This window comes from Strongylocentrotus purpuratus, unplaced genomic scaffold (assembly GCF_000002235.5).
Source record: "Strongylocentrotus purpuratus isolate Spur 01 unplaced genomic scaffold, Spur_5.0 spur5_scaffold_18, whole genome shotgun sequence".
Taxonomy (NCBI): domain Eukaryota; kingdom Metazoa; phylum Echinodermata; class Echinoidea; order Camarodonta; family Strongylocentrotidae; genus Strongylocentrotus; species Strongylocentrotus purpuratus.
In genome coordinates, this window is record NW_022145603.1 from 31086424 (window position 1) to 31111934 (window position 25511).

At 35.7% G+C, this 25511-nt stretch overlaps 1 long non-coding RNA gene across 1 annotated transcript; it reads right to left on the reverse strand.

Moving 5' to 3' along the window:
- Window positions 1-5148: 5148 nt before the first annotated feature.
- Window positions 5149-20172, reverse strand: LOC115925569. The gene is made up of 3 exons (XR_004064819.1): window positions 20043-20172; window positions 8879-9050; window positions 5149-7856 (listed from the first exon to the last, which is right to left on the reverse strand). It is a non-coding gene; the product is annotated as an uncharacterized LOC115925569 (long non-coding RNA).
- Between the last annotated feature and the right edge of the window lie 5339 nt (window positions 20173-25511).

The window sequence follows — 25511 nt, forward strand, 5'->3', positions numbered from 1 at the left end:
GAGTTAACAAGTGAATTATTCATACTCCTTGTAAATGTGATTTTTGGGGATGCATTTTTTTGTAACTTAAGAATGAAAGGTTGACTGGGTGAATTAGGGCCCTTTTAGAAATAAATGTACATGTAGTTGTAACGTTTTCAAATGGATGAAAGTTTTACGGTGTAATTGTTGAAATCAAGAATTTTAAATTCTGTTTTCATGTTCTCACAATAGTTGTGTTAAAATTACAATAAGAAAGTTAAAACTTGTAAAAATATGCCACCTTGAAAATGGACTAGACTGAATAATTTTGAATTTGTAATATCTATGACAATTATCAACTCTTTCAAATTATGAACCACAGCATTAAGGGTGGTTTGCAGTGGAACTTACATGATTTGCATATTTAATATCAAAATTTAAACTGTAAGCTAACTTTGGCAGACAACACCGAATTCATTGAAAACTTTACTGTGAATAGATGAAGATGATGATGATAATAGTGACGATGTTGGTGGTGATGATGATGATGGGGATAATGATGGTAGTAGTGGGGATAATGATGGTAGTAGTGGGGATAATGATGGTAGTAGTGACGACGACGATGATGATGGTGGTGATGATGGTATAGTAATGATGATGGTGGTGGTAATGGTGGTAGTAGTGATGATGATGATAATGATGGTAGTAATGATGGTGGTGATGATGGTGATAATGAAAGTTGTAATGCTGGTGGTGATGATTGTAGTAGTGATGATGATGGTGATGATGATGGTAGTAGTGGTGATGATGATGGTAGTAGTGGTGATGATGATGGTAGTAGTGGTGATGATGATGGTAGTAGTGACGACGATGATGATGGTAGTGATGATAGTATAGTAGTGATGATGGTGGTAGTAGTGATGATAATGATGGTAGTAATGATGGTGGTGATAATGATGATAGTGATCGTAGTAGTGGTGATGATGATGGTAGTAGTGATGATGGTGGTGGCGAAAATGATGGTAGTAGTGATGATGATGGCACCAAGGGTGATGGTGATGATACATGTATAATAATGATATTTATACAATAATATTAAAGCATGTACTAATAATATCCCACTCCTTAAAGCAATTTCCTTTATCAAAAACAAGTAAACTTATACCTTTTAATTGTGCATTTTAAATTCAAATGTTTTGTATGACTAAATCGAAATAAGTACATGTAACTACAGAAAAAAATAAACCTTGTCGTGCAATTCAAAAGGGGAAAGTCATCATTGTCATCACCAATGTCATCATCACCCCTCCCCCTCTTCTCTCTCTCTCTCTCTCTCCCTCCCCCCCTCTCTCTCTCTCTCTCCCAAGGCGGTATAAATCACATGAAGATAAATGTTTGTCACATTTTAACAATTAGTTGATCGGCATTGATGACCAAATAATAATCACCATAGTTGTTCAAGCAATCAATGTACGAGAAATTTTGTGAAAAAATAGCTTAATATTCAGGTGGCTTAGTGAAATTACCGTTACTTGCCAGATCAAAAGCACCATTTTTGGTATAGTGCTTCCTTAGGACCTACTGAACGATAGTAGGGTAGGAGCCTCGGCAAAAATATCATTTAAGGGTGTGGGCGGGGGCGTCGCCTCGTAGACCACATAAAATTCATAAGGTATTATAACATTGAGATTTGTAGTACAGTCATCCTTTTTGGTACAGGGCTTCATTAGGACCTGCTGAATCAGTGGTGGATCCAGGGAGTGGGGCCCGGGGAGCCCGAACCCCCCCCCCCCCCTCCCCCTTGAGGTGAAATTTTTAAATTTTCGACACTCCCCCCCCCCCCCCCACTGAGCGAATTTTCGGCCGGCGGGATTTTCTAATTTTGGGGAGCAAAACAAATTTAAAAAATAGTGCTCACTACCCCCCCCCCCCCCCTGGATCCGCGCCTGTGCTGAATGATGGTAGGGTAGAAGCCCCCGGCATAATTATTCATATATGTGCGATTGGGGGCCCCATGGGTTTCACAAAAACCCAATGTTATATTATCTTATAAAATATTTGGGGGCTACGAGGCGACGCCCCCACCCACACCCTTATATGATATTTTTGCCGGGGCTCCTTCCCTAATATAGTTCAGAAGGTCCTAAGGGAGCCCTGTACCAAAAATGGCATTTGTACAGCAACAAATCAATGTTGTAAAATTATTTGGGGGCTCCAAAAAGACGCTTCCGCCCCCACACCCTTTAATCGATTTTGTTGCCGGGGGCTCTTAGCCTAATATCGTTTAGTAAGTCCTAACGAAGCCCTGTACCAAAAATTGTGCTTTTATCCAGCAAATAACGATAATCGATAAATTTGACTATATTCGGGTATAGCGGCGACTAAACAGCTTTGTAAAAACTTCTTCCTTTCATTTTGTTGTTGTTTTTTCTTGTTCTTTCTTTTCTACACTTTACAATGAATATGTCAAATAACGCTTCATATAGTAAATGAGCCTGAAGAAAGAGACTATGAGCCACTTGCGTAGTTCAATTTCTTTATTTGCGTCGATTGCAAAAGAGTCAATAGAGGGCTTTTTCCACTTTAAACAACGGTACGTAGTCTCATAATTCTGTCGCTGTAAAATTGGAAGTAAAATATCCGAAGTAACTGAGACAAACCCCTATTTTTTTTCTTCAAATTTATCTTTAATTTTGTTTTGCAGATGAAAAATTTCGGGATGGGTCGCATATCATGATTGTTGAATAATAACAACACTCTCTATCATGATATTTCAAAGTGCATGTGTATTTACGTTTTTAATACCAATGGTTTAAAAAAAGGGTACTTTTCCGCTTTTTCTTGTTAGTGTCATAAACTTATCAATTGGCTTCATTTAAAAGAATTTTTTAACAGTTTTGTTTGTTGCATGTTGCCTAATCTGCAAATTATTCATCAGGATAATCTTCCATTTAAAGAAAATATTTGTTCTTCTTGTTTTGACATTTGATCGATGGTCGTCTAATCGGACATATACAAAAGGAGCGGGGGTTCATTAATTTTTATTAATAACATCAGCTAAAACGGCCTATAGGGCTTAACTGCAGAATTATCCACCATCCATGATAATGAATTAGGGTTAGGATTAGGGTCAGTGACAGGGGCTGGGTTAGAAGTAGGGTTAAGCTAGGATTGGGGTAAGGTTAAGTGTTATGACAAGGGTTAGGGGTATGACTAGGGTTAGGGCAATTTTAGGACTACGGTTGAGGTTACAATTAGTGTTGCTCTGTTCAACCCATGCAGCTCATTTTGGATTACCTAGAAATCCTTTTTTTAAGCAGGTTAAATTTAAGATTAAATAATTTGAAAATATTAATACATTGAGGATTGCCGTCTTTATCCAATTTTGTTTCCCTGATTATCAAAATTAACTATTTTTCAATCAAAATGCAATTGTTGATGAAAAATTCAAAAAAATATCCATACTGCCCCCCCCCCCCGTAACACGCATCCAACACAAATTATCCCCCCTTCTGAATTTGATCGCCGTAAAGTCGATCGATCGACACAAATAAGGAAGTGGCGGGTAGCATTTTATTTAAAACATCAGGCAAACTGCAGAATAATCCACCATCAATAATAATGATTTTAGGGTTGAGGTTATGGTCAGGGAGAGGGTTGTTACTGGGGTGAGGTTCAGGGTTTAGAGTTAGGGTTAGGACAAGGGTTAGGACTAGGGTAAGGTTACGGGTTAGATCTAGGGTTAAGGATTATATCTAGGTTTAGGACTAGGGTTAATGTTACAATTAGTGTTACAAATTGGTTTACGTTCAACCCGTTCAGCTCGTTTCGGATGATTTATAAATTCAGTTTTTAAATAGGTTCAGCAAGGATGAATTAATTTGCAAATAGTAATCAATGAAGATTGACCGATCTTGTTTCCCCGATTATCAAAATTAACCATCTTTAATTAAATCTATCATCTTTACTTAAATCTAATTGCAACTTTTAATAAAAAAAAGCATACCCACCGTGCCCCTCGTTAATACACATCCAAGCCCATCCAAGCTCATCCAAGACACATAAACGGACACCAATCCCCCCCCCCCCCCCGAGGCCAACTAACTATAATGACCATTATTCATAAAGACCGCTATTTATTAGGACCATTATTATAAGAACCGCTATTTATAATTTGAGAAAAGGGTAATTATTCATAAGGATAGCTAATCTTAATCGAAGAGTGTCGATATTTATCATTTGAGAAGAGAGTAGCTATTCATAAAACAGAATGAAGGTCGCTCTTTATAATGCAGAATGGGGGTCGCTATTCATTAAAAAAAAATGAATAAGCAACAAAATGACAAGAGAGTTAATTGTTGGCTAGGAGCACCCCTATGGCTGTGGCGTATTTATTATGGAAAGCAACGCTTTTTTCGGATTATGAATATCGACCCTCTTCTCATATTATGAATAGCGACCCTCATTCTGCATTAATTATAAATAGTGCCCCTAAATTTATCTTATGAATAGCGGTCCTAGTGACCCCCAATATAAATTATGAAAAGCGACCCTCATCTCACATTATGAATAACGGTCCTCATGCTTTTATCAATAGTTACCGCCTTCGTGTTTTATATATGCAGTTCGACGTTATGAATAGCGAGATTACCCCCACACCCTCTGGTGTTGAAGATTGGAGGCCTAACCAAATATTGAAAGGGGAAAAGACGGGGGAAAGGGAAAAATCAGAAAATCAAGGAAGATAAGAAGTGGAAGAGAAAGTAAAAAGGAGATGATACGACACCCTACGGGCCCCGTCCGACGCCCTGCAACTCACTCCTACACCCCAAACTCTCACTTTTGCTATGCTACATCATCGCATGCCCTCATTACAACATACAGAGCCACAAACTGACTTATACACACAATCGCTTTCCCTCTGTCGTCTTACTTCCATCATTATTCTTCTTCTCCATGTCTTCACAGTTCATCTGTTCCATTCTTCTCCACCCCCTCCCTCTCTCTCTCTCTCTCTCTCTCTCATGCATTTCTTCCTTCTTTTTTTTTCTTCTAACTTAACCCTCTCTCTTTAAATTGTTCTCTCCCTGACACTTTCTCTCTCTTTCAGTATTGTTCAATTATGTTTCTATGATAGATCCTCATATATTGTGTGTGACTGTCATGAATTACATTATAGAATATGAATAGGCAATAAATTTGCATTTTAATATGGTTCAAAATCAAACAAATCTTCAGTATTTACTTGTCACACACTCAATTAATCAGTCTCGATTTCTATTTAAAATATGAATATTCCTCACTTAACAATAATTATAAAAAATAATACTAATGACGAATCTATTCTATTTTTATAATCAATTTGTTTGCAAGTATGGAATAAGTAATAAGTTGTCACCTATTGTACTGTGTATTATTTGTACTTGTCTATATTAAGTTTTGTTGAGAGGCTTTTTAAAACTGAGCTTGTAAAACTAATTCTACTACTACCACTACTACTACTACTACTACTACTACTACTATTACTACTACTACTACTACAGTCAGAAATATCAACATGCACACCAAACAAAAAATAAAGCACATACAAAACAGACTTTGTTTGGGTATTCCATGATGAATACTTAAGTATAATACCTCCTACAAAATGTGAGGAAAAATTGAGTTTTGTGACACATGCTCCTACTAAAATTGCTTCACAATAGTTCCCAACATTAAATGAATTACTAACTTTAATCCTGGACCAATACTATACCTAACCCTAAATCTTGCTTAAATATTAATCTAACCTTAACCCTAACCCTACAATTTTGTTAAACTAAAGCCCGGAACAATTGTCAACACGGCAATTCTCGAATTGCAGCAAACCAACATCGTGTTCCTGAAATCATATTTACTACATGGTAATTTTTCTTCATTTACACTATTATATTTCAGCATGACCTATGTACAATAAAACCGGTCTGTTTGTATATTTTGAATGGAATGTATAGCACTATTATCCCCACAAAAAATAGCAAATGTTATTGAAATAATGTATATATTTACACAGGTGATATATCAATAGCCTCATACAGAAGCTATGCCGTAAACATGTTTACAACTTTACAATGCTTTCATTTGTTACATATTTAATGTACAAAGAGCAATAGCTGCAGTCAGGTTTAATACGCCCACACAAATATGGATGTGTTGCCCACACCTGAAACATAGCACAAGAGATAATAAGGCCAGTCAAAGTAAATAATAAGAATGAAGTACCGGTAGGCACTTGGTCACCTTTGAATTCAGAAAACTTATGGAGCTTTTAATAACTAGTTTGTGATATTTAACATGGTTACAGAAAAGAAAAGAAGCCATATAGGAATTTAGATGATGACAGGGGACTAATAATTGTCACCTCTTATGTTTTAGTACAGTATTCAACTTTTGCAAGAAATAATTTCAAGGAGCTTGTAGAATGGTAATCATCTTGCTATCTAGCAACACATATCAGAAAAACCTGAACAAATAGTTAGGCAGGGGGTTACCAACTTTTGCATGAGCTATAAGACACTACATGTAATATATGCCTCCGTGGCGCCTTAAAGTGATCTCATTTGGTTCTTGTGTACATACACATCTTTAAAAAATAGTATGGTTGAATGCTCAATATTTTTGCTTGTTTGGGTTTATTTTTTATGTTGAAATCATCTTGTAATACAAGCTTATAAGTGGTATACCATAACCATTCTCATATCCTTTTATCATTATTCTAATCATTTTACAAACTATTTAAATCACATATAAGGTTTATTAGTTGCAAAATGATTGTACACCTGAAGTTGACTTTTCCTGAATGCCATTACGATAATACCATCAAATAAATATTATCTAATGGACTTTACATAAAGTGCTAAATTATTAATGCAGTTTTGGCAGAGATAAGGTGCTCAAAGGATATCTTTCGGCACCCATTTCCTTCATCTGAGGCCTAAAATAAAATAATAATAATAATGATTCCGCTTTTATATAGCGTATGATGTCTCTAAGTGCTTTACAGATATATTATTACCCCGGTCATCAGATTCAGGCTTACCCGCACACTATGTATGCACATTCTCTACTTCCTGGGGATCATTCCAGCCAGGTGTCATTTTTACAAGTGCACACTTGCTCATCTAACCACATTAACTTTCGCATCCTACATACCGGTAGCTCTTTTCCATTTTCGTAAGGAATTTTGTACATCATAGGGCCGGCAGAAATACATCTCACTTTTCAGAATACCTACGCTTATTCTTTAGGGTGAGGTTTTGTGAGGTTTCCTCTAACAATAGTGGATGATCGACCTTTCACAAAAATTTGTAGTATAATGAAACAAATGGATATCCCACATTTATCAAACTACACACCCTATTTGTTTAACTTGTATAATCTTAAATTGTTTGCTCTAATTCAAACCCAAATTAAATATCATCAAAATACAGTGATATTGAGTTCTGTAAACTCTTACAAATTACACTTTTTCAAATTTGTGTAACCTCCAAGAAACTCGCAAATTATTTTAAATAATTAAACCCTTTAGATATAAAGTGTGAAATTTTATAGTCATAGGTTCTGAAACTTCTTTGTAAGAAATCAAAATATAGCGCTCTTTTTGATTGCCACAGCAGGAGCTTTTTTTTCAAATCAACACTAGTGAACACATATTTTTTTTACTTGAGACAATTAAATATCTGGAATTAAACATTAAAAAAATATTCACTGAAAAATCTCCATTTAATTTCTCGTTGAATCAACCTTAACCTTAGGCTGATCATACCAAGGGCCATGCTATTAGCCTCTGCCAGGTCCCTCTCAGTGCGTGTGTGAAGCTGCGTAGACCTTGTACTTAAAGGGATCCCATATGAAATCTGTTGGTTTGAAAAATAAAGAACAGAGCTTCCATTTATTTTTTGGTCTCAAGAACAGTGTGAACAGTGCTAACAATAATATATCTTGGAGTACAATTCATTCAAATGTCTACAATTTCTTCCGAGATGAATTTTTTCCCTATCATACCATACCATACTATCATATCATATAATATAATATACAAATATTGTCTAGTATTAAGTATTCTACAATTGTTGTAATCTTGTACCTGTACACTGTATTGCCAATACTAACAAATGGAAAGGTTCACATTGTTTTTCCCCAATAATTATCTATAACATAACAATCTATAAATTGTATTATATGCAATGCTCTACAATTTCTATGTGGATAAGTCACAGTACAGCATATATCAAATGAAATGACTTTCAGGAACAAAACAATAACAAAGTTGAGTTATTATCATATACTAGTATATATTCTAAGTAAAGACAAATATACTCAAGAGTTTGGTTTGATCGGTCATTTTCATACCGTAAATACATTTCATGCAAAAACATCTTCTTTACCTGCCTCTTAATAAATCATTTCATTCTCCTGCTTTGAAAAATTGTATTTCAATAATAAACACTTTCAGAATACCAATACCACACATTACGTGTTGTTAGGTCAGGCAGGCCATAATGTTTATCCAACCTACATGTAGCAACAACTAATCCTCACAATTTGCATTCTGACTACCGGTATTGAGGTACAATAATAGAAAACAGGTGAATGTACATGTACATGTAATAGCTCATCGCAAGGTACACGTACATGTATGTTTACATTTGAATACATTTTGAAAATTGTCTACTACATGGGCATATTAGTCAATTATGATCCAAAAGCATCAATTTTTACATCCATTCATTGAAAAACTACATTGTACATGCATGCAGCACTTAATAGCCATCAATAAAAAAAATTGTGAAAAAATGGGGTAGGAGTCTTAAATACATGTACCTTGATCATTGAACACCCCTAAGTTTTTGTTACAATCCATCTACATTGTACATACCTCATAGATTTGCTGCTACTGTTACACTGGATCAACTTGATCTACCACTTTTTTCAAAGGATAATCAAGAGCCCCTTCTCACAATCGGTGGAGTACACATGCCATTTCTCCTTTATCTTGACAGTGACCTTGTGCCTTTGCGTTGATTGTCATCAAGTGTCTACCTGCCCCTCTGAAAAATGAATAAGCATTTTAAGAATTATAAAATTATATCAAATATCTAACATATCATTCTTATAATATTTCAGTACACTACATACATGTACAGTACTGTATGTGTAGGTGATAGATCAATATGTCTACATGTGTACATGCTAAACCAATTAGAAATTTATTTGACAAAGCCAAAGAAATCCATGTTATGTAAGCAAAGGATACATGTATACAAATCTTCCAATAAATATTTGCGAAAAGCATCTCAAGTATACAAAACAGTGATAATTACACAAATCTTGTGTATGTGAATATTGTTGAAGATGTACAGTACATGTACATGTACACCCTGTATAGGAGGCAATTCAAATTTCATAACAATGTGATTCAATCTCTGTATGACCATAGGATTGAATGTACATGTACATGTACAGAGTACTACAAAAAATTGCCACATTAAAGCTAATGTCAAAAGGACTTCACAGAGGATTTGAAAAGACTAAAATGTGATTTAAGTTTCATGAGCTGCTATGTAAAATGATTCAGCAGTGTACTGGAGTACTAGCACTATTCTAAAGGATTTTCTCAGTGTCACATTATAAGACATTATACAAAGCAATATTTTTGAATTTTTAACTAACAATTTCCTACTCGATTTGGTTTTCCTACATTCTTGTATGGCTGGTAGTTTGTCTATCCACAACATGTACTCTCTAGGTGAAATTTTACAGGAACCAGTAGCAGGGAAAAAATTAATATTTATTTTTCGGGGGCTACTTTTCAAGCTTGCCTGCGTGAAAATAACATTCTAGAATTTGTTTTGCATTGAACTCTATGCAAATTTACAGGGGCTCTTTTCTGATTTTCGGGGGCTATTTTGGGCATTTCAGGGGCTAATTCGCCCCGAGCCCCCGTGTATTTTTTTCACTGACCAGTAGTGAATTTGATCTTTGTTTGCTTTATTACCTTCATGTATACAGTAGCAGGTAATTTTACATGTACATGTACCATGCATTAAAATGCATATTTGCCCGGTCCGCAAACTAACAGTTTTGAGCGGGCAATATTTCCTGATAGTTTCTCTCTTTCGGGTTTCACCATTCACTTTGAGTACAAAGATTGTGTTCCATATTGGACCTTTCAAACAGCTAAAATCGCCGCAAAGTTTGAGCAGACTATCATGCGGCGCGGTAGTAGGGTATAGTGACCGTACGTGATTCACAAATGAATAGGTAATAATTATAATCTTTTGGGAGATACAGTGATATGCATTTATATGTACATGTATTGCCCTTACTGAATCAGTGAAGGCAATACAGGGTGTATTACCTTGTTTCTCCCTCAAGGCCACTAATATTATGTAAATGACAATCATGTTAAGCTCCAATTAATGACAGGTTATGCCAAACTATACCATTTGAGAACCCTTCATCCCAAATCTTCTACATAGGTGAATTTCACATATCTTGGGGGCAAAGAATGTGATCCATAATAGCTATTCATAACCATGTACAGTATCATCATGATATTCAAACTACATGTATCACATCAAATGTAATACATACCAACATATTTGATTTAGAGAGGCTGTGTTGTTGTGAGGAAAAGTTTTTGCCCTGAATTTTTGTTAACATTTTTATTTACATAAGGGTGGTGTTGATATGCTTACTATTATTTACATAAATAGAAAATGAATTAATGTGACACCTACATGTCCAGGGTGTATATCAAGATTTTTTCTCTCAAAACTATTGCAGCTACAATGTACCATTTAAAAAAAAGGTAGGCTATTTGCTTAGAAGTCAGGGTCAGCAAGACAACCATTATTGGAAGACATTGGAAGATCACATTACCAAAACAAAGTATTCAGAATTTTGAACCACATTGCTCACTTCATCACTGTATGGAAAGAGAATGACTACCGGTAGTCTGATTTGATTTACATTTCTTTAAATAAAGCCCAAAAGAATACTGGTACTATTTACATGTTCAGTGAGATGGAGAAAGGGAATGGCCCATAAATCGTAACTGATACCACTTAAATCTATAATGCAGCCTCACAGCTCACTGAACATTGTATAATAAATTGAAACAGGATTTTCCAAAGATTAGAATTTTATACTACTCAAAATAGTAGGCTTTTGACCACTTCTATTGCAGGTACAGGCCATAGTTCATCCATACTTCAGAGTTGAAGCTGCCAGGAGAGGAATTTAATCTATTTCTTTTTATTAGTATACAAATGTTATAATTTTCTAATTATACCTCAGATCAAAACCTGTTTTGCTTTAAAAAGTGATTTGAAGAAAGACACTCGCAACCAATTTCAACAAAACTACCCGGTAGTAAATGGAGCTTCAAATTTAGATTGCATGTAAATGTCACAGATATTAAATATTTGAAGGAAATATGCATTTCTGAAACAATCCACCCTGTTTAGAAAGTTGGTTTTTGTTAATATCACTTATGAGAATATAATACTATCCTTTTTTATTCTGTAATACGTGTAGACCTATTTCTCTATGCAATGATACCCAATTGATTGTGGTGCTATTATTGAGAGTTATCATTTTGAGAGTTTCACCAGTTCTTTTGGATAACAAGACATCTGTTTAGGTGCAGAAATCTACAATCACTATGGAAATTAAGGACAAAGAAAGCGGACAAAATATACAGTTCCTCATTCTACCCTCAACAATTGCTATATATGGTAGACAAAGGAACATCCCTTCACTGCTATTATGTAAAAATGTGTAGAACAAAATGCATGTGACACCCGTTCTACAGATTTTTACATAATAGCAGTGAAAGGATGTTCCTTTGTCTACCATAGCAATTGTTGAGGGTAGAATGAGGAAATGTATATTTTGTCCGCTTTCTTTGTCCGTCATGTTCATTGTGAATTTCATTAATGTACATGTATGTATTTTAGAATCAACATTAATATTAAGAGTCACTATTTGTTTTGCAACATTGTCACTTACATGTATCATGTTTCCCATTCAGCAGTATACTGCACATATCAAAGTTACAAAATCCATATTATTTAGGCACCAATGTAAACAGAAATTCATTGGTTAAAGAATGTTATGCAATGCTATGCAAATGATGAATTAACAAACAACAAACTTTTAAAAGTACTCATACAATCATGTTGACAGAAAATTAAAATTAAAATTGCAGAATAGGCAAGGTCCTGAAGTTGGATGTCTTTTGATATTCTTGTCTACTGAAAATAAAGCTACAGGTATTTAAATTCTGTAATACAGCTTTTTGACAAAGCTTTCACAATAAGAGATAACATCATTTCCTACACTGCAAGACATAAACAATAAGGTGTCTTCATTTTTGTTGCCATGCATTAACAAATTGTGTTATGTTTTGAGCCTGAACTCATATCACAGAATGTTTGTTGTATGATTGCTAAATGTTGGTATTTTTATACACTCTACATGTAAAATGGATATTCATTATTCAACATTTGAAAAGTTCTTTAATACAATAATATCTCTAGGGTTGATAAAATGTTACACTTCTATTCAAATTAACCACAAAAACATTTTTAGCTGTTGGGTGAAATATTTGCTCACTGTGTTAAAAAAATTTCTACTAAGAGTTGTTCAGTAATTGAAGTTATGAAAATAATACAGGTAATCACTATTCATTCCATATTGTTGTTAACCAATTGACCTAGCCAATGACTTTGACTATTTAAAAACATCATTACAATTTTTAAATATTGACTTTTGGATGATGAATGAAGTTTATAATGATGAATTTCATGGCTGTTTGATGAACAACACATCAGCAACAACATCAAAATATAGAGTTGTTATATTCAGTGTACAACTGAATGCTTCTGCTGCAAAATATCAATAATGTTGTTGGATCATATAATATACCAACCTTTATAACAAGTTGAATCCGTAAATAAAGAAAGATCAGAGAAAAAATTGGTGAGAGTTTAAAAGAAAAAAAAAGAAAAAGGAAAGTTCAAAGAAATTGATTTAAAACAAGAAGAACACAATTTTTAGAAAGTTGTAATCACTTTACATTCACAACCAGCAATGTACAATACCCTGTAAGTCATTCTACTTGGACATAATTGTAAATCTCCATTCGTTTCACACTTTTAAAACAAAGTTTACAGTATACCAGTCCCTTTTCTCTCAGAGCTGTACTAAAAATATATTCAGAGAGCTCAATAGGTCCTCCAAAAATGAAGAGGTTCTATCATAGTCATATTACATGTGCAAGTGTTGAATGATATTGGTCCAACATTACATCACTATACATGCCCAATCATCAATTCAAAAATTTGAAATTCATATACAGACTACAAATTTCAAACATTAAAACCTTACTTATTACTTGTCTGAGTTTGTTCAAACTTTCACCAGCCTGCTTCTAAATTTTTTCTGTTTCCTTCAGAGCATCTTACTTTTAGGGTTACATTTCCCATAAAAAAAACTATTACTATCAATACTTGCTAATGGCTCTCATTACCTTTAATATCTTTACTAATTAGATAAAAAAAGGGTCACAAAATAAGCATTAAAATTGTAACTTCAAATACGGTACTCTTTTGGTGTTGAATAACTTGAACACCAAGTGTCATGTGATGGTTTAAAGGCTTTAACCTTTTTACCAGGCAAGTCTTCAATAATATTCCAATTACCGGTATTTATACAATATCTTTTATTGTCATTAAATTGTTTCTGGAATTAGTGCTGTGAGTTTAGTGTGTAATTTCCATCCAGTGCACACAGCCAGTTTATCTTTGCGTGTACACAATACGACATTTACCAAAAACAAAAGCAGTATTTCAGCTAGGTACATTTGTACATGTATAGTATGTTGTACAGTACATTTAAGACCAGCAATCCAGCGCGCATTCACAACAACCATTTCTCTGTAAAGTTGTTACAGTAGTAACAGTACTGCACACAAAATCATCATGCTCATGGAATAGTCAGACCGCAATGATTGACATATTAGCGAGTTTTCGCTCAGCAACATACAGACCTTCGCGGACGCAGAGCACTCAGGTTTACGGCCGTCGCGTACAGACTGCCCTCAATACAATATGTGGTTTTGCTTTTCGGTGAATGCGTACGTATTTCTACGGAGGTATTGCATTTGCAATGCCATTAGGCAATTTTCGTAATGTAACCAAATTTAATGCAAACGTCTTTGTGAAGTGCCTCGATACAAAATATTTCTTTCACCTGATAAGGATAATAGTATTTCAATAGACAGAATACAAACTGCATACATTAGTTGTTGCCAGTTCGACAAACATTAGGGGTATTTCGCAAGCTAATTGCGGACAGAGAATCTGCGGTTCGTGTGCAAAATCAAGAAGCTACTACAGTAACAGCAGGGTGATCGCTGAGGTACTGAAATCAAGAACGGGTTTTGGCCAAATCTATGGGCGTTCTCAATGACGCCCCAAGTGAATAAACAGCCAATCAGCGAGCTTGTACCAAAGATGGTTATGAGAATTTTGTCGTCTAATAACGAAGGATGACGAATTTTAACGGGCGGATCTAGCTTCTTTTCTATGGCGTGGGCGGGCGGGGTTGACATTTGAAAAATCGCACCAACCAATATTTTGCTTAGTGGGGGGTAGGGAGCACTAAAATTTGTTTTCAATTTGAAAAAAGTGCCAACCAATATTTCGGGGGGGGGGGGGGGAGGAAGAAAGCACCTTGGCCAGCCAAAGGGGGGATTTAAACCTCCTAACCCCCCTAGATCCGCCCCTGGCACAAAGGACTCTTCGGTGAATTTTGTTTCTTCCGATTATTGTTTCTGAACAGTAACAACATGAATATGGATATGAATTGTTTTAAAACTTGATGATAAATTATTGTTGAAATTTGATAAAAAGCCGTTTTGTGGCTTGGTTGAGACAAGTTGTGCTAGTCGTGTAGTCCCGTCTGTACTGTATTGCGTTGAAGGGAACAGGCCATTTTCGTAATGTAATCAAATTTAATACATACTGTACGTCTTTGTGAAGTTCCTCAATACAAATTATTTCATTCACCTGTCTAGGATTCGCAATAGTCAGAATGCAAACTGCATGTATTAAGTGTGGCAACAACTAATGTATGCAGATTGGATTCTGTCTATTTAAATACTATTATTATTATCAGGTGAATGAAATGGTTTGTATCGAGGCACTTGATTCACTTGGGGCATCATTGAGAACGCCCGTAGATTTGGCCAAAACCCGTTCTAGATTTCAGGGCCTCAGTGGTCATCCAACTGTTACTATAGTATCTTCTCGATTTTGCACACGAACCGCAGATTCTAATTCCGCAATGAGTTTGAAAAAAATTGCCTATTATTATTACCATGACGGCAAGAGAAAAGACTCAATGGCATTGGAAAAGTTGTAACTGTACAGGTGTAGTAACCATACTGCACACAAAACCATTGCGCTCGCTGGAAAGTTAGATCACAATGATTGGCATTGTTTGCATGATGACAAGAGAAGAGACTCAACGGCATTGAATCAAAATCGGACAGTGTATGGAAATGATTATTCAAGGAAGTAGCAGTGGAACTTAAACTTTATTTTTAGACTGATGACATTTTTGTGAAATATGGACTTCAGACTCTTATAATGCTGAAAAACAGGTGATTATTTGTTCTTCGTTTATCTGTTGTGTAGTGGTGGTTCGTGCCTATACACGGTCGCAGCACTATTCTGGATAATAATTTAGTCTGGTTCTGCATAATAATTTATCAAATATCTTCTACACATTCTTACTTTTTTAAAATTATCTTCAGAAGCATTCATAGAATTCATTGCGTATCAACTATCAACCAAACTACATGTACATGTACAGTAACTCAAATGTCATCCAAGAATGGTGGTGTTGTTGTATTTTACAGCTATTTTCAGTTCATTCCTTTTTCTTTTCAGGAGATTTTTGTACATTGTACAGTACATCAACCTTTAGGGCCAATTAAGTGTCATCATTGATTTGACGGTATTGAAGGACTCAGATGGAGGAGTTATTATGTGGTTACTTAATTGGAAAATTGGAAGTGATCAGTTGCATCACAATAAAGAATACCAGGAGTTATACTGGCACATACATGTACATCATGACATATTAGTAAAGATTTGTTCAATCAGAGATGCAGTCTTGTTTAATAGTTACCCTGGTATAGAAAATGTGAGTAACTCATACCAACAAAATCATTATCACTATTTGGCATACATGTACATGTACATGTACAAATATAAATATGGTCAATGTTAACATTAATCCTTATATACCGGTAATCATCTAGTGTATAAGTAAATGTTTGCATGTTTGATTTGGGTTTCTGAATATTTAACTACTATCAGCTTGCCAATTTGATTATTTCAGTAAAAAGAGATTCAATATCATCTGACTTGAGGAGGCGCAATAGCTCAGTCGGTAGAGCAGTGGTCTCGTAATCCGGTGACCCGGGTTTGAAACCAAGGCGATGTGCTAGTTTGGTAAGGCATTAATCCTCACTACCAGGTTCCTCGGAGAGGACCTAAATCCGTCGGCCGTCTGGTTGCTTACTTACAAACATTTATGCATTCTTAGCAGTCAGATAAAATAACCATCACATTGACCGAGTCATGATGTCATCTCTAACAGTAATGTCAAGAGAATCTGAAATACCGTAAACATGGCATAGTGTAACCTTGTTTATTGAACAATAATGAAGTACTTTCATGAATCCATGTTTCAGAGAAAGCTAGAGAATGAAACCTCAAATACTACCAATATATTCACCAATCTCATTAATTTCTATGGAGGTTCCTTGAGTGAAATAAGGTTATACATGTATGTTAATTTGTCCTAATTAGGAATTAAAAACATCTAAATTAGTAATACAAAATGTACGTTTTCTGCATGCAACAGAAAAACAAAATTAAGTATTCATTTTTTATCAATATTTATCCTCAAACACAACTTTTTTGAAAATCCTTGCAGAAATGTGTTTTAAATGACATCCTTGTCTTTCACATTATGATACAATTTAAGTGAAATTTTGTCATCAAATTGTTGGCAAATTTGGGGCTCCCAACACTTTAGAGGGGCTTTAAACTGCAAGGGAAATGTTCACTATGGTTCATTGTACAAGATATGTACCAGCCAAATATAGTTGGGGGTATGTATCTAAATTATCCATTGCAGGCAAATGATCAAGATCTTCTTTGCATGAGATTAGCTTTTTTACATTTTTGTTATAATTTATTAAGGGGATGAGTTCAATAACTCATCCTGACTTGTCCTCCCAGTGGTTTAGGATGGGATCTTGTTGCGGATAGCAGACCAGCATTTTTCTTTTGGTAGGGTCTTCTTGGATTGATTTTTTCCAGTAAGTTTTCTTCCACTCAAAGACCAATGCACTTTGTATACAAGTTGAATTTAGCTGTAATTGGGCAAGATTTTGGCTCTATACGTACGGGTTAGTGAGGGGAGGCTATGCAATGCAGTTTGTGTGTGATCACCCATCTTAACTCGCACAGAAGCTTCAAGAAAAGCATCAGATAAGCTGAAAGTACATGTAAGTCCTTCTATTTCGATGTTCTACAATTAATAATAATAATAATAATACATAACATTTATTAGGCGCTTAATACTGATGTTTCTAAGCGCACAGTGTTCTGATTAAGAGAAGACTATAATGTTATTTTCATAGTACCGGTATAAGAAAATTAGATTCATTTTGTTTTCAATCATTTTTTTTTCTATATTATTTTGTCTAGATCCTGGAGTAAATCTCTAATTGACCCCCCCCCAACCCCCTCCATTGTGCATATGCCAAGGATAACCGTAAATGTGTCGGTGTATGGGGAAGTTTGACAAATGTCAGTTTTATTTCAAAATTCCCCATACCAGACAGTTATTTCTGTCTATTGGCGAGAGAGATGCCAAGGCCAAAGGTCTCAATGACTGCTTTGAGGATGATTGCATCTGTGCCATATTGTTAGCACTTACAATTACATGTACACTGAAATCAGTTCCGTCGTGAGTAATTCTCCTGCTCGTTTGCTTGGAGTGACAAGATTTTGCGTGTATTTGTAGTATCACGTTCTTCAATGGCAGTTTGCATTCTTTCCATTTGTATTTTTTTCATTTGTAAAGGTGTAGATCTATGGACTTATTTTCAGCTTACTGTATCTGTCCAGCTCCAGTTTGTGAAGCTACTGAACTGTGCAGGATGGGTACGGCGCTCATGCACACACAAACTGCATTGCATAACCCAGGGCCGCCAACCCTCCCGCATTTGGAGGGAGTCATATGCCACCACACTCCTTTTCCCGCCGTCCCACCAGCTCGTAGCAGGAGACTCTCCCAACACGCCCTTCCTCCTGCTCTCCCGCAAGCTCCTGGTTTATGAAAAAACCTCACGCCAGACGTGTAAAATAAACCAGCGTACTTGTATCATATGGATTTTGTTTGCTCATCATGGGGGGGGGGGGGGGGGGGGTAGTGGGCACTTCTTACCCTTCCCTGTTGAGCTCCCCACAGCCACACTCAGTCAGCTCTGTATAGAGGCAGTCAGTGAATATGGAGGAGCCTGACATAGTTATTTATCATGTTTAGATCTAGATCTATAGTATAGGCTACATGTAGCTAAGCCGAGTCTAGGCCTAGGCCTAGGCCTACACTGTAGTAATTAGTAGGTCTAGGTCCTATATAGCAGAACAACCATAACCATTGATATCAGACTTTTCAGAGACCAAAGGCAAAGCAAAGGCAAGGCTTTCATCGGTCCAACATCAGGAACATGCAGGCTAGGTTCGCGCTCATCGATAGACGAGTACTTGTACTAAAATGCATTAATTAACTGACTAACGAAGTTATAGTCTCATCTTCTTAGGCCACCGCCGGCAGGCGGCCTGGCAGGCGGCCTGGCAGGCGACCTGGCGGGCGCAGCCGGGCTCAATTCATTCAACCAATGGTGGTGATTTGGGGCTTTCCCTAGCTCTAGTCTGGATACTGCGTTAGAAGCACACAGGGCAAACCCGGACTTTAGTGCCCCAGCTGAAAATCTCAGTTTATTATGGATTTAATATCAATAATATTAATTATGCTAATATATGCAAATATAACATACCAAAACTTGATGATTTTTAATCATTTGACGTCATAAAAAGCAATTTTAAGCCAAAAATAGCAGCGAAGTAGGGGATCTCCTCTTTGCTTGATGCGAGATACTAGCGAACTGAAATAACCGAATAAAAACTATGGTGAACTAAAAAAAGAAAAGAAAAAATCAAACCACCTCTGAAATTACCTTTGAAATGTTTATTAATTTTTTCTTCCGATATGCGCACATGATAGGGGCAGGTTGGGATGGGATGGGGGGGGGGGGGGTGCTCAATAGTCGCCAATTTGGGGTAAAAGGGCAACTGGCCTTGGGGGCAGAATAAAGAAAAGAGCCACCCCGGAAAAAAATTAGAAAAATGATTACAAAGAAAAATAAGTAAATAATAAATTTAGCCCCCCCCCCAAGGCCAGTTGCCCTTTTACCCCAAATTTGGCGACTATTGAGCACCCCCCCCCCCATCCCATCCCAACCTGCCCCTATCATGTGCGCATATCGGAAGAAAAAATTAATAAACATTTCAAAGGTAATTTCAGAGGTGGTTTGATTTTTTCTTTTCTTTTTTTAGTTCACCATAGTTTTTATTCGGTTATTTCAGTTCGCTAGTATCTCGCATCAAGCAAAGAGGAGATCCCCTACTTCGCTGCTATTTTTGGCTTAAAATTGCTTTTTATGACGTCAAATGATTAAAAATCATCAAGTTTTGGTATGTTTATATTTGCATATATTAGCATAATTAATATTATTGATATTAAATCCATAATAAACTGAGATTTTCAGCTGGGGCACTAAAGTCCGGGTTTGCCGCACACAGTTTCAACTAATGAAGCTATGATAAGATATATATATATTTAATCTACTACTCTTATTGACAATTAAGGAAAAACCAAACAAACCTTACCTTAAAACATCTCGAAAACACCATTTTAGCGGCTTCTGTGGCGTGGTCTGTCTCTGAGGAGGGCATGGGACGACGGATCGACGATGAACTAATAGTAATAGACTAGTCTAGTTCTAAGCACACGCAGACCGCTATTTGTGACATTAAGCTGATCAAGTGTGTCTCATGACTCTCATCTCGACTCCAACTGACCGTCGACCCTACGGCTATCCCCAGTGGCATATCTAAGGGTGGGGGGGGGGGGGGAGAGGGGGTCCCTCCCCCCTGGCCAAAAAACTGTTTTCAAATCAAAATGAAGACGGGCGTCCTCCCCTGGGGTGGGCACAAAAAAAGGGGGTGGGGGTGTTGATTTAAAAAAAAAAAAGCAGTGCTCAATACCCCCCCCCCCCCTCGTTGCTCGTGTGTCAATCACGGAACTTCCGTGGTGTCCATCAGAAAGATCACATAATGTTGTTGTTTTATAGTTTTTATTGGCGTGTATATTTAGACTGCAATAGTCTTTTCACAAGCTTAATTGACGCAAACATTATTTCCTAGAATTTCATCGTCATTTCTCTCCATCATAAACTTTAATAATGTTATATTCCAATCCAACGTCTATTCTGATTAAGAGTATAGCAATTTAGAATAACAGTCTTAGAAAAACATAAAAATTGACCGGTATAATAATAGGCCCAAATTATCCTATTAAAAAAAAAAAGTTTATGGTAATGTTAAGACTTTGGAACTGTTCCTTAGTCTATTTTAGCAGTGTTGAAACCGTCGATACCCATGTACATGTGGCTGTGTTTTAGATGAATGGTCGAAACTAAAATTTATGCTGAACAAATAAAGCGACCAAATAAATGAAATGTTAAGCTTTGCTTATGATTGCGGTCTCCTGCACTTTTCCAACAGAATAGTTCAGATAATACTTTAAATTTATGATAATATGTTATGGAAGTAATAAGTTTCGTTATTATATGTACATATATTATGTACAAAAAACATTTTGACATTAAGAAATTATTGTTTGTTTATGTTGTATTATACCTTACATGTATATTATGTTCTTTGTTATTCAGTTATATTTTATTTGGAAAATATGCAGAAATAAAATCAAATAAAAAATATACGAAATAAAACGGGTGATAATAGTGAGATGCGCCTACAATTTCACATTATTTTTTATTCTGTTCACCCCACGATCCAATTTGATGTCTGAGAAAATTAGACTAACTTCCGGCAACATGGAAAGAAAAAAAATCATTACTGCGTATACTATAGTAGGTAGTCTTTAATAATGAACAGGTTACGACGTTACATGGTTGAATGTTGAAACGAGATGTTGTATATGGTCAATTTCTCTCTCTGACAAAATATACTGCCACATCTTTAGACACACGCAAATATTCCTCATGCTCCCTAGGCCCTGCCGAGGGCTAAGTCAATCAGAGATTATTGAGACTTAATATAATATTTAATTATTTCTGTTTTCAAGACTAGTACCATTTATCAATAAATGTGTAGGCCATTTCACAATTATATACTTTCCACTTGAATAGCAACAATAAGCATTATCATAATTTAAGACTAACAAAATATATATTATTACATTAGCAAACCAAGGAATTTGTTTTTTCCAATAAAAATATCCTTATTCCTGTACATGAACTTCAAATTGGCTACTTGCCTGGTTGCTGCAGAAAGAAAAGATACGTATGTGGCTAAACGTCATCATAAAGCTTGGCCTTTTCTAAAAACATACTTATAATTGTACTTTGATGATTGTGAATAAGCAAAGAATCAATAACAATAAATAACAAAAGATTGTTATTGATATGTATATTATCAAACAGTATTTATGTCAGTATTTTGAAGGGTACGACATTTAAAACGTGTACCAATATCTAAACAAAAATATAAGATTTACATCAAATTGGCCACATTTAACACCCTTCTGTACACATATAATTACGACTCAATGCTATTGATACAATACCTATCACAAGCTGGATATTTTGTAAAAGCAGTACGATATGCATTTTGCAATTATTCCACAAAAGCTCAATATGTCATTGAGAACGCGGATCATATCGCCTGATTTCCTCCACCATCCGATTACAGAGCAGTCCATATTTGTTTTATATACCTCATCCGTTCCAAGAAAGAAGTATTCATCAACAACTTCTACAATATCATCATCAAATTTAAATAGGTCTATATGAATTTTTCGAACTTTACCACGAGAAAATACAACAACTCTGGTTTCAGCTGCGTTGACATGAAGAAACCATTTGAGCTAGAGCGCCGTGACAACGCGTGAGTTGCGCGCTTGGGGGAATCTTGTACGCTGTGTGTGTGTCCAAAAGTCGCGCAGGGGTTAGGGGTTCTATTGCAGGGTTTTGGAGTACTATCACAGGGTTTGATAGAACGACGCAATGATAGATCGAAATGCTCCTTGTCATGTGATATAGTCTTGACCAATCAGTGAATGACAATCTATGTATGAGGTATATAAAAGCAATTATAATTTGCGCGCTTTCGATAAAGCGATAAACATTGCCTAAAAGATCATTGTGGTATCCAATAAATTGCATGTTCTTTCAATAGAGAGCTGTGTATTACGAATCTTATTGCGTCCTCGCAGTATTAATAAACCAAAACGTATGCCCTGCTAGTATATTAGAGTTACACAGGGTTTTGAGTCAAGATCAACACTTATCGCTCTATGGCCCGCACCCACGCATGAACTTAAACCCTCAATCTTGAAACCGAACACCAAACATGTCTATTGTGTCAACTTCCAGAAGCAAATAATGGAATAATGTAAAACATCCAAGCGAGCCTAGCTATTACAAAGGAATATTGAAATAAGTGGTTACAAAAGGGGTTTGTTTGTCAAGCACAAAACATGGAATGGTAAATAGCAGAGGCGGATCCAGGATTTTCCAAACGGGGGTGGGGAGAAGCAAGAGTATGCGCAAACGCGCGAGCATAATTCAGATCCCCCAGAATGTATCGAATTTTAGCAATTCAGAATCTTAAAGATAGCCGTCTTGAGCGATATATAATCTAGTTGCGAATGAAGTCGAACATAACTTGGGTGTTATAAGGAGACTGATATTTTCTTTCTTTCAATTATCCCAGGTATACTGGGTCAGTCATGCTCCTCATGCTGTTTTTCTGTAATGAATGGACAGGGAGAAATGATACACACTATTGCATTCTGAATCTAACTCCACAAGAGGGCGGCATGTTACTTTAATGACAAAATTAACACAGGGGACTCCGTCTGATGCTTTTTTCAAACAATTCGCTTGGTTGACATTTGATACTCCCTTTTGGAAAACAGCTTGTCGTGCAGTATTCAAACTTGCTCCGAATATACTTTCAAACAGAATATTTAAAAAACCAGTTTATTCAATCGATACGAAAGTGAAACAAAATAAGAAAAACAGAATGGCGAAAGTTAGAATCAATCAGCTTAATAGTAGGAGAGTTATGAATGAATTAAATTAATAATGAGGCATGTTTACGTCTTTATGGCATTTTTACCTGTCCCCTGTGAAACATTTCTTTTACACCGATCACATTACTCCAAACCAAAACGTTTCATTTTATCAAAGCTATATGTAAAAAAAAAGTTTGGGCCATGTTTAGAAATGTTATTTTATTATGTTTTGCATTGTAAATAAAATCATTTGAATCTTGGCTCTAATATTTAAAACTTAGAAATTCATTTAGTGTACGATATTGACCTATGGACAATGGTCATCGGAGCACGAGTCATATGCACACGGTTAATTAGGGCACTCCTATCTTTGTAACTAGTCCATTTGTATGAAAGTGAAACAAAATAAGAAAACAGAATCGCGAAAGTTAGAAATCAATCAGCTTTATAATAGGAAAGATATGAATGTTTGACATATGAGATCAGTGTAGCTATGCGATTATCAAATTGGCAATTTTGTCAGTGGATTTTTGCGTAGTCTTAACAATACTCCCGTTTGTCGTGTACAAACATATCATTAATTGCTGTTTGTTCTAATTGTTGTCTCCCTTGGGTCACTACTCAAGATATAGGCCTTTTATAGATCGCTTATTATGATAAGTCCTCTAAGCGGAAAAAGACCATCCCGAGTCATTCCTTTTTGAGAGATGGATCTATATTTTATGAATGTTGTGTTTTGGAATAAATGAGAAAATTGTCTGGCACTGCATTACAGAGACATTACCGATTCAGAAAATGTTTAAGTTGAGATACGTTAACTGATTACAACTTTCCAAAAGTCAAATCTATGTTAGTTTTTGTCCTATTTTATTCCAATTTTCACTTGTCTGCTTCCCTGATTTTCCTGCTTTCTATGAAAGTTCTTTACTATGAAGGTTGGATTTATATTCATGGACAATACAGTAAGGACACCCTCTTGCGCTTAAAATTACTTTAATGACGACTCTAATGTCATATTGACACAAACATTTTAAACCTTGTGACCCCCACCGTGAGATCAAATTTGCTTTCTCTGTGTAAATTGCCTAGATGTGGGATTTTATCGCTCTGCTAAAGTAATACCCGGTGTAAGCAATTCAGGCACTACCTGCTATTGATTGAAGAGAAGACAACAATATCGAATGAAATGCAGTCAATTGTCTGGCTTGTAGTATGAACTTTAACCTAGGAAAGCTTTTGTGGAAGAATTAAAAAGCATGTAAAGAAAAATATTTCATTGTTATGCATGAACACTGGAAAGACATCAGTGACGTATCCAGGGGCCGGGGTGCTTTCAAATGATATATTTATCACAGCCATTCATAACACGCTTCACTGAGCACCATTGTATTGAAAATGGCATGTACAAATCCATTTGAGCCATATTTGTGGGGAAACAAACTGAAAATGTTTTGAGTACATGCAAGCATGACTTGAATAAAACGAAAAATGATCATTTGTTTTCACACTATAATCAAAACTTGACTTCCATGAAGTTATGTAAACAATTATGTACGATTCAGGATAACTCTTACGGAAATTGTCTCACTGCTTTCGTACATACATGTAAACACTCTCAATGTTTGCTTTCTAATTGTGTACGAGGCTCTAGTCTCCCTCGTACATCAACCACACAAGACCACCGGTGATTATAACAGAAAAGATGAGTCGATGGATTTCAGTTCCAATCATTAACTGTTATTTTAGGAAGAAAGGCACCTCTCAGGAAATGGGATATACCAGCGTTATTTTGTTGTATTAAACTCATACCATTTTAGAACACTCTATATCATTTATTTACAAGAGAATAATTTTCTGTAAAAAATGATAATCTATTTTCGCAGCATATTTTGACTTTCATGAAATGATGTTTTTAATAATGTACGCTTTTAGGAATTTTTACATTAAGATGTATAGTATTGTGAATTGGATGCGAATAAGAATTTACACCTTAAAATCCTTAAGTATAGAAAGAGAACTAACCCACAATCTAATAG